The sequence below is a fragment of the Lathyrus oleraceus genome, chromosome 4, assembly GCF_024323335.1.
Source record: "Lathyrus oleraceus cultivar Zhongwan6 chromosome 4, CAAS_Psat_ZW6_1.0, whole genome shotgun sequence".
Classification (NCBI taxonomy): domain Eukaryota; kingdom Viridiplantae; phylum Streptophyta; class Magnoliopsida; order Fabales; family Fabaceae; genus Lathyrus; species Lathyrus oleraceus.
Genome location: NC_066582.1, coordinates 112518519 through 112536465, shown reverse-complemented (window position 1 = coordinate 112536465; position 17947 = coordinate 112518519). Strand labels below are relative to the sequence as shown.

The window sequence follows — 17947 nt, the reverse complement described above, 5'->3', positions numbered from 1 at the left end:
AAAACAGGGTCATTAACCGGTTAACCCATATGGTTAACCGGTTAACACTGTTGAAATGCAGAAAAATATTTTAAGAAAAATGTAACTTTCATTTCAACATGTTAACAATTGATTAGGTTAAATATGGAAATGCAGAATATGATTGTTGAACACTCGTATACTAATTTAAGAGTGAATTAGATATACCTTAGAAGTGAATCAACAAACTTGCAAAAGTGTTGGCTTGAAAAGGAAGCTTGATCAAAATGTTGCTTATGCATATGTGGCTTGATCAACTTGATGCTTTGAATTCTCTTGAAGCTCTTCTCTTTTTGCATTGATACATGTTGTCTTCATCAAAATTCTTTTGGATTGAAGCATGCTTCTACAGAGTGTCCTCTCTGTTAGATTTTTATTATCTCCTTACCCAGTAGCAGGTAGTGGATAATAAATTTCTGCTCCTCCTGTGTTGAAGTTTATTTCTTCCCCATTTGAGTTAAGTGTGTATTTCCTTGGTGAAATCACTTTTCCTGCATGATTCAAGTACTTCAGTTTTATCCTGATCTACTCGTCTCCCCCGCAGATGTTTTTGTTTCCCCGGCTGAGTCTTTCCATTTTATGGAATTCCTCTAGTCACCCAACAGTTTTTAAAGTCGTAGCCTGGCCTACGCATAACCCTTTTATCCCCTCAAAGTCTCTGTCTCCCCGATGAGCTTTCCTTATGAAATACATTGTGCTCCTGCGGACTTTCGGTCGCTCTGATTTCTTTTCCTTTGTGGCAATGTTTCCCCCATAGAGAATTTGCTTTTACATTCATATCATATGCATCATGAGGTCTCTTAGGGACCAAAATTTGTTTCTATATATTGTTATTTAAACCCATCCTACTGAGTCAATATCAAGATTTTAACCTTCACCTCCTCAGTTAGAATGTCCTTAAATAGGGGTAGCTGTAAGACCCCAATTTTGACCCTAAGATCCGTCATGCAATTTCACAATATGCATTAGCATTGGGATCATACCTTGGCATCCTCCTTACTCCTTTTCCATTTGGTTTGTTTTGGGAGAGATCACCTAGCATCATGTGATTGTATCATACTTGTATATTATCATTTTTACTAACCAAAATACCAAAAATATGTCTTTGCATTTGCCTAACTCTTTTGTAGGTAGGGCATGATCCCCATTGATCTATCAAGTTCATATCCAGTGTTTAAGACCCTCATGGCTATGAGAACAACCAAGGGATGATCCACAATGTCTTTAAGCATCATATATGAGTCACTGATAACATGAAATTATATCATATTTTAGGACTTAATTCAATTAAATTTTATCATTATTTATTCCAGTTCACTTCATTTTATTAGATATTATGCGGTATTTTCTTCCTATTTGTCTCAGGTGGCTTATTTTGAAGCGCAAGTAAAAATGGAAGAAAAGGAGGTGCAAAAAGAGAGAAAATGAACCAAATGTCAAAGCCCAGCCCAAAGTACAAGAACACAGGTGCTGTGCCTGTGATGGGCGTCACAGAGGCTGTGACGAGCGTCACGCCTTGCACACTCCTGTGACGAACATCACACATTGTGTGACGAACGTCACACCAGTCCCCTACATTTTTGGCGCAAGCAACGCTTCAGAGACGTTGAGGGAGAGTTGAAGCCGATGTCCACGCCTAAATACTTTGCACGTTGAAGACCTTTGGAAGCGGAAGCAGTTACTCAAGGCACCAATATAAATAGCCACTTGCCAAACCTAAAAGGGTTCCACGTTTTTCTACAATTTTCTTTGCCGTTTTCGCTTTTGCATATTTTCTTTTCCAGCAGCTTAGGCATTGTTTCTTTATTATTTTTACGAGTTCTACACTATTTCCCTTGCAATTTCTATTTTCCTTTTTAGCATTTAGTCAATTCTTTTCGCACAATAGTTTCTACACCGGAAACTATTGTGTACCTTTTTACCGGATCTAACCTTACGTTAGAATCTAGTTTTTATTTCCTTCGTTTTAATTTGTTGTTTAATTGAAGAATCCAAGAACAAATCCTACCGGCTTGTGGTGGAGTGTTCAAGACTACTATTTAACTTATTCAGGTTCTTTAGTTATTATTTAATGCTTTGTTTTATTATTTATTTATATTATCTGCCTGGGATGAGTCTGTTTATGCATGATAAGTATTTTAGTTTGTTTAGCATGTCTGGCTAATTCGCTTAGATATCGGTATGTAAAGTAAGCGGAATAAGGGATCAGGACTAAGTCGGTTTAACTAAATTTAAAATTAAAATCACTCTTTTTACGGTCTCAATTTACAGGTTTAATAACAAAGGTTTTTACGAAAGTAAAAGACATAAAGAAGTTAAAATCAATAGAGCGAGAGTTTGAGGTTTTAACTGGATAGTGTAAATTAGACATTAATTCTAGATCAGGGCGAGAGCAAGTTTTAGAGTTAATTAAATTCCGATCTTTTCCAAAAAGTATTTTTAAAGATTGAATGTGAGGACGAGAGTTAAGCATTCGAATTTAATTATATAACCTAAGTCAACAGAGCGAGAGTTTGAGATAAGGGTGTTTTAAACGGTCAGTGTTTTCTTGAAAAGAGTTTCTATGGATTGTATTGCTTTCAAAAAATGGTTTTTGACTTAATTATAAGTGACAGCTACATTAACATAAAATCATGGTTTATTCAACAGAGCGAGAGTTTGAGATAAAACTTTTAATCAATAAAGTCAACTGAAAAGATTTATTTTAAAAACCAAGAGACCGACAAAGGATTGATTCCCTAATTACGACGAACTACATACCGATATCCGCTTTATTAATATTTAATCTAGATCTCAGTTTAGTTTTTAGCTTTTTCCCAAAACAATCAAACATTATCCACCTTAGCTTTACGAAGTAACCTTAGATAACGGTATATCGATTCATAAGTCCCTGTGGGATCGATATCTTTTAAAACTACGCGATAGAACTGTGCACTTGCAGTTTGTACCCCATTCTCGACTCACGAAGTCGAGCGATCAAGTTTTTGGCGCCATTGCCGGGGACTTTTATTTAATCGATATCGTAACTCTTCCGTTACGCTGTAGAGACTAAGGTTTCTTTTTCTTCAATTCTTTCTTTCGTTGATTTGTATGCCACGCACTCGCTCACAAGGCGAACCGCTCTATTTACGAATCAACGATATCGAACTATATCTCCGAGTCCTACGACGAATCCGGGAATATCGTGCTGCAAACAATCTCCCTCCTGTAGAATTTCCTGATTTCAAAAACATTTTCCCTTCGATACCCGAGATGGCAGAACCAGCTCGTGCTCTTAGAGATTACGCCGCTCCATCACAAGATGAGCCGCATTCAAGTATTGCTCCACCCGCAATCGAAGCAAACAACTTTGAACTTAAACCTTCGTTGTTGCAGGCAGTGCAACAGAACCAATTCTCTGGAAATCCTACCGAGGATCCAAACCTTCATTTATCCGTATTTGTCCAATACGCTGATACTGTTAAGGTTAATGGTGTCACTTCAGAGGCAATTCGACTTCGTCTTTTTCCTTTCTCATTAAGAGATAGCGCTAGAAGATGGCTTCAGTCTCTCCCTTCCAACTCTGTCACCACATGGAACGAGTTGAAGAAAGTTTTTCTTGCCCGATACTTTCCGCCAAGCAAAACAGCTATGTTAAGAGCCCAGATAAACGGATTTAAACAGAAAGACAACGAGTCTCTTTTCGAAGCATGGGAAAGATACAAAGACATGATGAGACTTTGCCCACACCATGGTTTGGAAGACTGGTTAGTAATTCACACATTTTATAATGGTCTCTTGTACAACACAAGGTTAATAATAGACGCCGCTGCAGGCGGTGCATTAATGAACAAACCTTATGCGGATGCTTACCAGCTTATCGAGAGCATGGCCCAAAACCACTATCAGTGGGGAACCGAACGAACAATGGTGGAAAAACCTCAAACGAAAACTGGCATGTACGAGATAAGTAACCTTGATCACGTCAATGCAAAAGTGGATGCTTTGGTCCAGAAAATTGAAAGTTTAAATGTATCACCTCCAGCCGCCGTGGCTGCTGTAACTCAGAATTGCGAGGTCTGTGGAATCCAAGGTCACACTCCTACGGATTGTCAACTCTTGACAGGAATCCAAGCAGAGCAAGTGAACTATGCTCAAGGAAGCCCCTACTCGCATACCTATAACTCAAATTGGAAGAACCATCCAAACTTTTCATATAAAAGTAATAATGCTTTGTACGCACCTGGACAATCTCCAAATCAAGCCCCAGCTATACCTCCGGGATATCAGAAACCGAACCCATCCGTGCCTAACAATAACGCCCCTAGGAAATCCAACTTGGAAATCATGATGGAAAACTTTATAGCTTCCTAACAACAAACCAATAAAGATTTCTTAAACCAGAATGTACACACTGGCGAACAACTTAAACAACTAGCAAGCAAAGTAGATGCCCTGGCTACCCATAACAAAATGCTGGAAACACAAATATCACAAGTAGCTCAACAACAAGCGCCTACTGCTGCCCCAACTGGTACATTCCCTGGACAGCCCCAACCTAACCCGAGAAGCCACGCTCATGCAATCATATTAAGAAGTGGAACGGAAGTGGAAGGACCGTCTGATCCAAGGACAGAAAACCAAAACCCTAAAAGATCAACTGAGGAAAGCGAACCTAAGGAAAAGGAAGAGAGTAATAAGGAAACCATAGAAAAGAAGGAACCTTATGTACCTCCACCACCTTATAAACCACCTATCCCTTACCCTCAAAGGCTGGTTAAAACCAAAGATGCGGGCCAATTTAGAAAATTTGTTGATCTCCTTAAACAATTAAACGTTACAATTCCGTTCACCGAAGCTATTACGCAGATGCCCTCATATGCCAAATTCTTAAAAGAAATTCTTTCTAATAAGAGGAAACTTGAAGATAGCGAAACCGTTACACTCCCTGCCGAATGTAGCGCTATAATCCAAAACATGCCTCCTAAACTCAAGGATCCGGGTAGTTTCTCTATACCCTGTCACATAGGAAAATTTGTCATCGACAAAGCCTTATGCGATTTAGGAGCCGGAATTAGCGTTATGCCTTTATCCATATGTAAGAAACTGGAAATGGGAGAATTAAGACCAACCAAAATGTCTGTGCAACTAGCAGATCGCTCCATAAAATATCCTGTAGGAATTCTTGAAAACGTTCCCGTACGCATAGGTCAATTCTACATTCCAACTGATTTTACAATTATGGACATTAGAGAAGATGATATTACACCCATTATACTAGGAAGACCGTTCTTAGCAACTGCCGGTGCAATCATAGACGTAAAACGAGGATGACTCACCTTCGAAGTAGGTGAAGAGAAAATTGAGTTCATTCTTTCCCAATTCTTGAAAGCACCTGCAATAGAAGATACATGTTACTTCATGGATATCATCGATGAATGCATAAAAGAAGCAGAGTTAGTAGAAGACAAATCATCTGACTACCTTGTAGAAGACATATCTAATCAATGTTTAGCAATAACACCGGACCCTACGCAATGTCTTAACAAACCAACCCTTGACCTGAAAACACTTCCCAAAAATCTGAGATACGAATTCCTAGACTTAGAACTTGAACGACCTATGATAGTTAATGCAGACCTAGGAAGACTCGAAACAGAAAAAATCCTACATATCTTAAGAAAGTATCCAACCGCACTAGGTTACCACATCACCGATCTTAAAGGAATAAGTCCTTCTATTTGTATGCACCGCATCATGCTAGAAGAAGACTGTAAAACCTCTAGAGAACACCAGAGGAGACTAAATCCGATCCTGAGTGAGGTAGTAAAGAAGGAAATAACCAAGTTATTAGAAGCAGGCATTATATATCCTATATCTGATAGCAAATGGGTTAGTCCTGTACACGTAGTACCAAAGAAAGGAGGCATAACCGTTATTGAAAACGAAAAAGGGGAAACTATAACGAAACAAATCGAATCGGGATGGAGAATGTGCATCGACTATAGGAAACTAAACAAAGCAACCCGAAAAGATCATTTCCCTCTACCATTCATTGACCAGATGTTAGAACGATTAGCAAAACATTCACATTTCTGTTATCTAGACGGTTATTCAGGCTTCTTTCAAATACCAATTCACCCTGATGACCAAGAAAAGACAACGTTCACGTGCCCTTTTGGTACCTTCGCTTATAGACGAATGCCGTTTGGCCTGTGTAACGCTCCTGCAACCTTTCAAAGATGCATGATGGCAATTTTCGCCGATTTTCTCGAAAACATCATGGAAGTATTTATGGATGACTTTTCCGTATACGGACAAAGTTTTGAAGAATGCCTTGAAAACCTAGAAAGAGTTCTTGAGCGATGTGTAAAAGTAAACTTAGTACTTAACTGGGAGAAGTGCCACTTTATGGTACAAGAAGGAATTGTTTTAGGACACATCATCTCGAACAGAGGAATTGAAGTAGACAAAGCCAAAATAGAGGTAATCGAAAATCTTTAACCCCCAAGAACCGTGAGAGAAGTACGAAGCTTCTTAGGACACGCCGGTTTTTACCGACGATTCATCAAAGACTTCTCTAAGATAACTAAACCTTTAACCGGACTATTGATGAAAGATGCTGAATTCATATTCGACGATAACTGTTTAAAAGCATTTCAAACGCTTAAGCAAGCATTGATCTCCGCACCCATAATGCAGACACCCGACTGGAATGAACCATTCGAAATAATGTGTGATGCCAGCGATTATGCTGTAGGTGCTGTTTTAGGACAACGAAAGGATAAAAAGCTTCACGTTATATATTACGCAAGTAGGACCCTAGATGAAGCGCAGATGAATTACGCCACTACCGAGAAAGAACTCCTAGCAGTGGTATTTGTGCTAGATAAATTTCGTTCCTACTTGGTCGGAGCCAAAATAATAGTTTACACTGATCACGCCGCTATCAAGTACCTCTTAACAAAAAAAGATGCTAAACCTAGACTCCTAAGATGGATCTTGTTGCTACAAGAGTTCGATTTAGAAATAAAAGATAAGAAAGGAACTGAAAACGTAGTAGCAGACCACCTCTCTAGACTTGAGAACCTTGAACCGGAAAGAACATCAATTAATGATGATTTCTCGTACGATAAACTTATAGCTACTTTGGAAGAGAATAACTCTGACAAGCCAGTAGAAACCACCTTAGCTATATCTGTCACACCATGGTACGCTGATCTCGTCAATTATTTAGCCGCCGGAATAATTCCACCTACTTTATCTTACCAGCAGAAGAAACGATTCTTCTACGACATAAAACACTATTACTGGGATGATCCCTTACTTTTCAAAAGAGGCCCCGATGGTATCTTCTGTCGATGTATACCCGAAGAAGAGGTAGAAAATATAATCCAACACTGCCACTCCGCTCCTTATGGTGGACACACAAGTACATCCAAGACCTGCTCTAAAATCCTACAAGCCGGCTTTTATTGGCCAACTATATGGAAGGACGTACATGCGGCTATTAAGGAATGTGACAGATGCCAACGCACAGGAAACATATCTAGACGTGACGAGATGCCACAAAAGGGTATTTTGGAAGTAGAGATTTTCGACGTGTGGGGAATAGACTTCATGGGACCTTTTCCATCCTCTTTCGGTAACAAATACATACTCGTGGCAGTAGATTACATTTCAAAATGGATCGAAGCTATAGCTTCTCCAACAAATGACACCCGAGTAGTAACTAGACTCTTTAAGAATATAATATTTCCGAGGTTTGGAATCCCAAGAATAGTAGTCAGTGATGGGGGATCGCACTTTATATCCAAGGTACTCGAAAAACTATTGTTTAAATATGGCGTGAGACATAGGATAGCGACACCTTACCACCCTCAGACCAGTGGACAAGTGGAAGTATCTAACAGAGAAATCAAGCAGATACTAGAAAAAACAGTCGCCACTTCAAGGAAAGATTGGTCATTAAAATTACCAGAAGCTTTGTGGGCATACCGAACTGCTTATAAAACCCCCATAGGGACAACCCCATTTAAGCTCATTTATGGAAAATCTTGCCACCTCCCGGTAGAGTTAGAGCATAAGGCCTATTGGGCCATTAGAAATCTGAATTTAAACTATAAGGCCGCCGGCGAAAAGAGAATCCTTGACATAAACGAATTAGAGGAACTCAGAAGAGACGCCTATGAAAATGCCAAAATCTACAAAGAAAGAACAAAACAATGGCATGACAAGCGTATATCAAGGAAAATCTTCAAGCAAGGCAACGCAGTCCTTTTATTTAACTCTAGACTAAAGTTATTCCCGGGAAAACTACGATCCAGATGGTCAGGTCCTTTTCATATCACTAACATCTTCCCCAGTGGAGCGATAGAAATTAAAGGCAAATCCACAGAACCGTTCACCGTAAACGGGCAACGTCTAAAACACTATCACTATGCGGAAACCAACGAAGATTCGCAAATCCTACACTTAGACGAAATGCCCCCAGGATCAATAGATTATACTTAACAGTTTCTTTGTCGAGCTTGCGACATTTAAACAAAGCGCTTAGTGGGAGACAACCCACAATTATTTTATTATTTTCTTATTCTATTATTATCATTTTTCTATTTCTTCCTTAATTATTCTTTTAATTTCTGTTTAATATTCATTCCTGATTTATTTTAATTCAAATAATAATAATAATAATAATAATAATAATAATAACAACTTTTTTTCTTCTTTCGGCATTTGGCCAAATCCTAACTAAAACTCGTGTTTTCTTTTCTCTAGCTAACACTAACCAGATGGGACATATTGATCGTATGGGTATCAAATTCAGAGGAATGGCTCAGAAACAAAAGTTTGACGAACTAGCCACTAGAGAGATGCTACCTAGTTTATATGCTGATGATTGGGCTATGACTGCCTTTGGACTAAGAGAAAGTGTCCTGTATTTGCTGAATCAGATAGGATGGGAGACATCCCCTATCCTAAGACATTTCGCCACCTACCGGAGACTCACACTAGAATTCCTTAGCTCATTAATCTACCTACCCAGCCGTGGAAAAGGAATTAGCAGAGGTTTTATCCAGTTCAGAATGTTCAACATGGAGTACCAATTTAATATTAGAGACTTTACAAACCTATTGGGTTTTCCTACCTCCTTTGACACATTCACAGTAAGCCAGGAAGAACTTTTTGAGTATAGAGAACTTGAACACTTTTGGGGTAGTTTGACTGGAAATGATGAACCCGGGGACCATGAGTTTCTCCCTGGAAACATTCACAACCCGGCCTTCCGTTACTTCCATGGGATCCTCACCCACACCTTATTTGGAGAGAAGCCAAACAGCACTTCAGTTTCACGTGATGAACTCTTCATCCTATTCTGTGCTTCTCAGAACCGTCCAGTAAACGGTGCCACCTTTATGCTAGCAAATTTAGACCACCTTATCCAAGATGAGCGAGCACCCATTAGAATAGGCGGTCTGATAACCATGATTGGTAACGCTATCGGGTTACGTCAGCCGATTCTCGACCTAAACCCTTTTTGTGGCATTACTACTATGAGTATACCCTTCCTCTTCAACACCTTGTTTATAGCAAACCTAGGATCTGATGAGTTTGAGCTTATTATTAATAACCAAGTTCTTTGCCTATTTACCTTACCCGATCCTAGGACTAGTATTCATGACCGCAACAACTGGCTCTACAATCTGAACGAAACCCCCACTCCTGCTAGATCCACTGAATCCATCCAGGACTATGAGATTTGTGATGACTATGAGATTTACAATGACCAGATCCCTTATGCTGAATCTGACCCTCAGACACCATCTGGCTATTATGATATTGACCCTCCTCCTCAGCCTGTTCAGACCGAAGAATCAGCAATATCCGACCTCCGGCATCATATGCCCGGAACTGATTATAACACCGCCATTGAAGCTTTGATGTCAGAACAAGACGCCCTCAGAGAAGAATTTACTGACATGAGACACGAAGTTCTAGGATACATGAGCAGTATGACAGATCAGTTTCACGAGTTGCTACACCGTGTTAACTCTTTTGCTCCTCCGGCCAGAGATCGTGCAGATGGATAGAATTTAGTTATTTTTCTTAGCTATCTAGTTTTAAGTTAGATTATTCATTAATGTTATTTGAATTCATGTTTGCATTTGTTTCCTTTTCACATTTCTTTTGTTTCTTTTTCTTTCTTTCCAATATTACATTATGATCATTTTATTGAAGCTATTTATTTAATTTTATTATGCAATAGCTATTATATTCTCTACTGTTGCTGCTTATAACCTATTGAATTATTCATGCAATATTATGCAAAGTAGAATAGCATGCAAGATAAATTAATTAGCAATATAAGATAATCTAAAAACAAAACAAAATAATAAAAATAAATCCATTACCAAAGTAATTCTGTAGAACGCTACTGAAGCCTTGCCAAAAAGAATGTGTGACGAGCGTCACACAATCTATGACGAACGGCACGCCAAGAGCCTGTTACGAGCGTCACACCCCTGTGACGAGCGTAACACCTTTCTGACTAGGTGAACGTTACATAGCCGTTGGAGACGAACGTTACACCCTTCATTTTTTATCTTCCCCATTTATTCACATTTACCCACATCTATTTACTTTTCAACCACTTTTTTTCTCCAACTTCCAAATTCTTTTCCTATAAATACCCATCAAAACCTCCCTTCATTCACCACAAACAACTCTCTCCTATCAAATACATTTCTTTTCTCTCCAAATTACTCCTTCAAATTCATTCATCACTATGGCGGGAAACCAGAATTTCGGAAATATCATCTTCCGATCCGAAGACAAAAATTATCAAAGGGAGCAATTCGAGCGTTTCCAACAGCGAGGCGTCGTCTCCACCAGGTACCCTGATTTTACTTGTTTACACCAATTAGGATTACTCCAAGGTATCGAATGGATGCTCCGTCAAGCCGACTTAACCTTTCTATGCACCCATAACCAACCAACATACCCCTCCCTAACCTTAGAATTCTTAAGTTCATACGCATACACCACTTCCGCCGGTGAAGATGAATTTTTAACCGGCACTGCAACCTTCCGAATGTTCAACACCGAGTACTCCTTAAGCCAAAACCAATTGAGTACCATGCTATAATTTCCCACAGAAGGTCAAGTCTACCCCAGAATCCCTCCCGAAATAAACTGGAGCACAGTTGCCATTTCCACCCTTTTTAAGAAAATATCCGGTCTAGATGCCTACAATTGGGAAGAACTCCTTCTTTCCCACATACATAACCCAACCATCCGATATTTTCTCCGGATCCTACAAAACACAGTTTTGGACGACCAAACAACAGTAAGGTCAACGCAAAAGAACTATTCTTCCTCGAATGCGTCTTCGAACCGACTGCTAAGGTAAACGCTGCCTCTTTTCTACTTCATCATATCCGCACCTTATGTGCTAGAGGCCGCCAACCCTTTGTAATTGGTGGATTAATCACCACCATTGCGCTTGGCTTAAACTTAGGGGACCGACTCCAAACCTTAGACTCCCTACCTCCCCTATTTATGGACATCAACTACTGTGGATCCAGCCGCATGATTAAGAATAGAGTAGGAGGAGGATATTATCTTATGGTGAACAACCAGGCCATCCCAAGCGTTGTCCTACCCAACATGGCCCTGACCGATGTCACAAACCGCAACCGCCTCCTCTATGATCTAAATGCTCCCGAAACCACCGAGCCTTCACAAGCAAACCCGCCCACAGACGAGTTTGAAGAAATGGAGCAAGGTGATCAGCCTCCTGCACAACAATCCGTCCCGCTCAACCCTTCCGATAATGCAACTGGCCCATCCTCCCAACGTCGTCGACGAAGAAGGCCTGCAACCAACGACGACATCATGGATGCTATTGATGGTATGCAGGCATAGAATGTCGAGATGATGCAGATGATGCGTCAAATGCAACAACAACAGGATGCTAGGAATGCCATAACCGACCAGCGGTTTACTGAGTTGTTCAGCAGGTTCGACAACTTAGACTTACGTCAGAGATCACCTGGCCCAAGAACCAGAGGCGGAAGGCAGCCTTAGTTGTAGTTTCTTTTTCCTTTCCATATTGTATTTCATTTCTTTAAAACATTGGGGACAATGTTTAGTTTAAGTATGGGGGGGAAACCATGTTCTTTCTATTTCCATTTTTCAAGTATGTACCTTTCCCTTCATTGTTATTTGTTTTATTAAAAAAAAAAATCTATTATTTTAAGTTAAGTCCCGAGTGTGAACAAAATTCTATTATCTATTCCCTCAATTTTCTTGAGCCATAACAAAAATTTAACACACCCAATAAGTATAAAGGTTGCTTATTTTATAAAACTTGAGTGAAATCAAAAACAAAAATTATTACCATAACAACACTCTAAGAACCTCAACATGTTAGATCAGGATAAGTACCTATTATACCAATCCCTTGAACTTTTAGTTTTATAGTAACCCCGAGTAGTTTATACGAGAAGTCAGCACCATCTTAATAGCAAACTACGTGGAGAGCCGATGAATATAAGTGAATGATTCCCAAAGCAACATAAAAAAATAAATATATCAGGAAATGCACTAATTAAGTTAGGTGATCCTTACCAGATCATTTAATCTAAAGGTTGCAGATCATACAAAAGCACAAGATGAGAGATCCATTATGAGTTGGTTCAGTAGGTATCTGGTACTGAACTTGGTAGGGCGGACTACGGTCCGATCCCCCGCAATTTGCAATGGACTGAATAACGAAGTTATCCGACTTATGTACCAGAACTTCAGGCTAAAAAGGGGATCAGAATCACTAACCGGTTACTCCACTATGTGCGCGAAAAGATAAAGGGCTTAATGTGATTTCGCTTGAATGAAAACGGGTGAAATAAGAGTAAAGGAACCAGGATAGCTATCGTAGTGTACTTGAACTGATTTGCATAAGGCAGGGTTATCTAGGTTGTGACGGTGGTTGTTGATGTCAAGATTAAACTCAAGTTGCTTCTAAACTAAATCCACTTGCAACCTATTACGAATTGATGTGTGTTTTGAAATTTTATCTGGCTAAAACCTTTAACGAGTTCTATACTGAATTTTTGCTTGAGGACAAGCAAAGATCTAAGTATGGGGGAGTTTGATAACATGAAATTATATCATATTTTAGGACTTAATTCAATTAAATTTTATCATTATTTATTCCAGTTCACTTCATTTTATTAGATATTATGCGGTATTTTCTTCCTATTTGTCTCAGGTGGCTTATTTTGAAGCGCAAGTAAAAATGGAAGAAAAGGAGGTGCAAAAAGAGAGAAAATGAACCAAATGTCAAAGCCCAGCCCAAAGTACAAGAACACAGGTGTTGTGCCTGTGACGGGCGTCACAGAGGCTGTGACGAGCGTCACGCCTTGCACACTCCTGTGACGAACGTCACACATTGTGTGACGAACGTCACACCAGTCCCCTACATTTTTGGCGCAAGCAACGCTTCAGAGACGTTGAGGGAGAGTTGAAGCCGATGTCCACGCCTAAATACTTTGCACGTTGAAGACCTTTGGAAGCGGAAGCAGTTACTCAAGGCACCAATATAAATAGCCACTTGCCAAACCTAAAAGGGTTCCACGTTTTTCTACAATTTTCTTTGCCGTTTTCGCTTTTGCATTTTTTTTTCCAGCAGCTTAGGCATTGTTTCTTTATTATTTTTACGAGTTCTACACTATTTCCCTTGCAATTTCTATTTTCCTTTTTAGCATTTAGTCAATTCTTTTCGCACAATAGTTTCTACACCGGAAACTATTGTGTACCTTTTTACCGGATCTAACCTTACGTTAGAATCTAGTTTTTATTTCCTTCGTTTTAATTTGTTGTTTAATTGAAGAATCCAAGAACAAATCCTACCGGCTTGTGGTGGAGTGTTCAAGACTACTGTTTAACTTATTCAGGTTCTTTAGTTATTATTTAATGCTTTGTTTTATTATTTATTTATATTATCTGCCTGGGATGAGTCTGTTTATGCATGATAAGTATTTTAGTTTGTTTAGCATGTCTGGCTAATTCGCTTAGATATCGGTATGTAAAGTAAGCAGAATAAGGGATCAGGACTAAGTCGGTTTAACTAAATTTAAAATTAAAATCACTCTTTTTACGGTCTCAATTTACAGGTTTAATAACAAAGGTTTTTACGAAAGTAAAAGACATAAAGAAGTTAAAATCAATAGAGCGAGAGTTTGAGGTTTTAACTGGACAGTGTAAATTAGACATTAATTCTAGATCAGGGCGAGAGCAAGTTTTAGAGTTAATTAAATTCCGATCTTTTCCAAAAAGTATTTTTAAAGATTGAATGTGAGGACGAGAGTTAAGCATTCGAATTTAATTATATAACCTAAGTCAACAGAGCGAGAGTTTGAGATAAGGGTGTTTAAACGGTTAGTGTTTTCTTGAAAAGAGTTTCTATGGATTGTATTGCTTTCAAAAAATGGTTTTTGACTTAATTATAAGTGACAGCTACATTAACATAAAATCATGGTTTATTCAACAGAGCGAGAGTTTGAGATAAAACTTTTAATCAATAAAGTCAACTGAAAAGATTTATTTTAAAAACCAAGAGACCGACAAAGGATTGATTCCCTAATTACGACGAACTACATACCGATATCCGCTTTATTAATATTTAATCTAGATCTCAGTTTAGTTTTTAGCTTTTTCCCAAAACAATCAAACATTATCCACCTTAGCTTTACGAAGTAACCTTAGATAACGGTATATCGATTCATAAGTCCCTGTGGGATCGATATCTTTTAAAACTACGCGATAGAACTGTGCACTTGCAGTTTGTACCCCATTCTCGACTCACGAAGTCGAGCGATCAGTCACAATGATCTCTAAATGTTATTTTGATCAAGCATTCTTCAAGAGTTTTGAGTTGGTTTACCTTGGAAACCCTAGTTTGTCTGGGTATCTTGAGCAACTTCCTCAACAAGCTTTCTCACCAATTGATCAAACACTTCAAGGAACACTTCAAATTTCATCATCTTATGCATATATGATCTACCATAAGCCTAAAACATCAAGATAATTGCAAGTTAGCAAGTTGGTTGATGGTGGTTGGCCATATGAATTCATCTGATCAAAACTGGGTCTCCCTAAACCCTATCGCCTACAATTTTCATCATATGAAACTGATTCCAAGAGAAACATTACTCTAAATGACATTACAAATAACTTTCATGTTTAGGTCTAGAGCTAATTTTGCTTGGAAAGTCATTTTCTATGTTGAAACATTATAGGTCATTTTGTCTAAACCCTAATTTGAAAGTCAACTTCCCAAAGCCATAACTTGCTCAATTTTTATGAGATGAAAGATTTCCAAGTTGCACAATCAAATTCAAGATGTCTAATTCAACTTTGATGGTTGGAGTGAAAGCTAAATCATATTTTATGAGCATGTGATATGAGGATACATTATAGGTTATTTTGGACCATTACCATTGAACAAGTGATTTTCCTCAACTTCAGAAATGCTTAACTTTCTCATTCTAAATCCAAATTATGTCAAATTGGTGACCATTTTGAAGGTATTTTAAAGAGATACAACTTTGATGGAGACATTTTTCTCATTTAGAGCTCACATAAAAAGTTTAGTAAGGTGGAACATTGAAGTATATGACTTGACACTTAGAAAAATTTTCAACATGTTGAAATTTCCAAACTTCCACCTCAAAATTCACCGTGTCCAAGTTCCAAATGGAAAAGTGTTCAACATAATAATTGTTCCTCTTGATCTAAGCTTTCCAAAGAGCCCTATTACATTCATTTTGGACAAAGATTGCTAGGGTTGTGCATGGTGTTAACATGCCTGCATCATTGGTAAGAATCAAACTTCAAATGACCATTTCACATTGCCTTGCCATTCAAGCTTCATTCCAACTTCAGAACATATGCATTTGGACTTTAGTGAGTTGCTTCATGGGCCTGTACACGCCCATGCAAGCTTGTGCATGACATTGCCAATTTTGGAAGAAAATTCAAGTGTGCAAATAACACTTCCAATTGCTATAAATAGAGACCCCTAAGATCATTTCAAAGGATCCTTGCGCGCCAGCTTTTCCTCCTCTCTTCAAACCCTCACAATTCAAAGGAAAACCTGATAATTTTCATTTGAAAATTGAGTTTGAATCTCACTGTTTGGAGATTCAAAAACTCCAGGATCCAAAGTTTCTTACCATTCCCAATCCACTTCTAAAAGTCATTGGAGCAAGATCAAACAAAAATTGAAGCAAGGAAGAGCAAGTTCTGCACAACATTGAAGGTATTTTCCAGAAATTTTCTTCTCTTTGATTCCCACTCAATTCTCATTAATTTCTCTTGGATCTTTGGTTGTCTGAAGTCCTACCAATGTAGGCAAGAAGATTGAGTTGCTTTGAGCTCAAATCGAAGCAACTCAGTTGACATACCTTAAAATTCAACTCCTCATATCTTTCTATATATTTGGAGTTAGTTAAAATTGAGGTCATATTCATGCTCTACGCCATTTTCTCTTTCAGATCATGTCCTCTTTTTTTATTTTAAGCATGGTGATGATTGAACTAGTCCGGCGAGGTTCACCTGAGAAGGTGACCGACCATTTGCTCCGACGGTGAGGTGGCAAGGTTCTGAAGCATTGATCCAGTTTAAATTATTTTAACCTCACGCGTTGGTTTGGATGACCACATGTGCAGCGCGCTGACTAAGTTCCATCATGGAACGCGCGCTTGTGGCCACTTGATCTGCCACCTCAATTAATGAGGGAGATCAAGTGGTCCACGTTTTTTTTGTAATTTCTTATTTTCATTTTATTCCTTTGATTTTCATTAATTCATATTAATTTTAATATTGAACCAAAAAAATATGAGAGTTTCACCAAAAAAATTTAAATAAAATCCTCTTTCATATTCCGAATTAAAATTATTTTTTGGATCACTATTAATATTTTTCATGATTTAATTGATTTTGTGTTTATTTTTAATTGCTTAAAAATACTTTTAAGTTTCCAAAAATTCTGAATTTTTTTCTAAACAAGGTCCTTTGACCTTGTTTGACCTATGATAAATCTCATGGCCATTTCTTTGGTGTTTTGATGAGATTTTAGGAAATTGACCAACCATATTTAATTTAATGCACTATTTTTAGTATTTTAAATTGAATAAATTTCAAATAATTGTGTTGAGCCATTTTGATTGATTTGTGTAAGTTTGACTTGTGTTGTTGGGCCTTGGTCAAGGTTGATTTGACTTTGTTAGATTAAGATCATTGGATTTAGGGGATTGATGGAATGTACATTCCATCTCCCAAAACGAATGAATAATCTTAATTTGGTAAAAGTCCTCCTTTGTCCAATTTGAGTTTGATCTATCTCCCCTTCCTCTTCATCTCATCCCCCTTCTTTATGCATTCATGTCATGGACCTATGATATCTCTACATCCTAAGGCTAGTTGATTGCAAAATCAACATAAGTATGGATGAGATTAGGCCACCACTTTTGCATATTCTTTTTTGTGTGTGGTATGTTTCATGAGCATAGTCCATTATACTATGTCTTTAACATGCATTAACACCAAAATTCTATTGCCCGACCTCAAATAGGTGTGACTTCTATAAGTCCAATTACGATTGCTTAACATAACGCTAAACTTTGACACAAAAGGTATAGCATTCTAGTTAGTGAGATTGTAAGTATCCCCTCTTTCATGGTATTGTGTGGAAACTTGGCATTTTTTCCTTCCTTTGGAAGATGTCTTGGTTCAAGGATCCATGCTTGTGATAAGTGAGTTGAGTGTTCTCTAAAGAATGACTTAAACAAAAAAAGCAAAAGCAATACTAACTTCTAACTCATTAACAACTAACATTTAATTTCAAGTCATTTACTTTAATGCACTTTACTTTTTAGCTCCATTCATT

General features: G+C 38.2%; 1 pseudogene; it reads right to left on the bottom strand.

Annotated features, from left to right (window-relative positions):
- Nucleotides 1–3655: 3655 nt before the first annotated feature.
- On the bottom strand, nucleotides 3656–3755 carry LOC127077174 (uncharacterized; annotated as a pseudogene).
- Between the last annotated feature and the right edge of the window lie 14192 nt (nucleotides 3756–17947).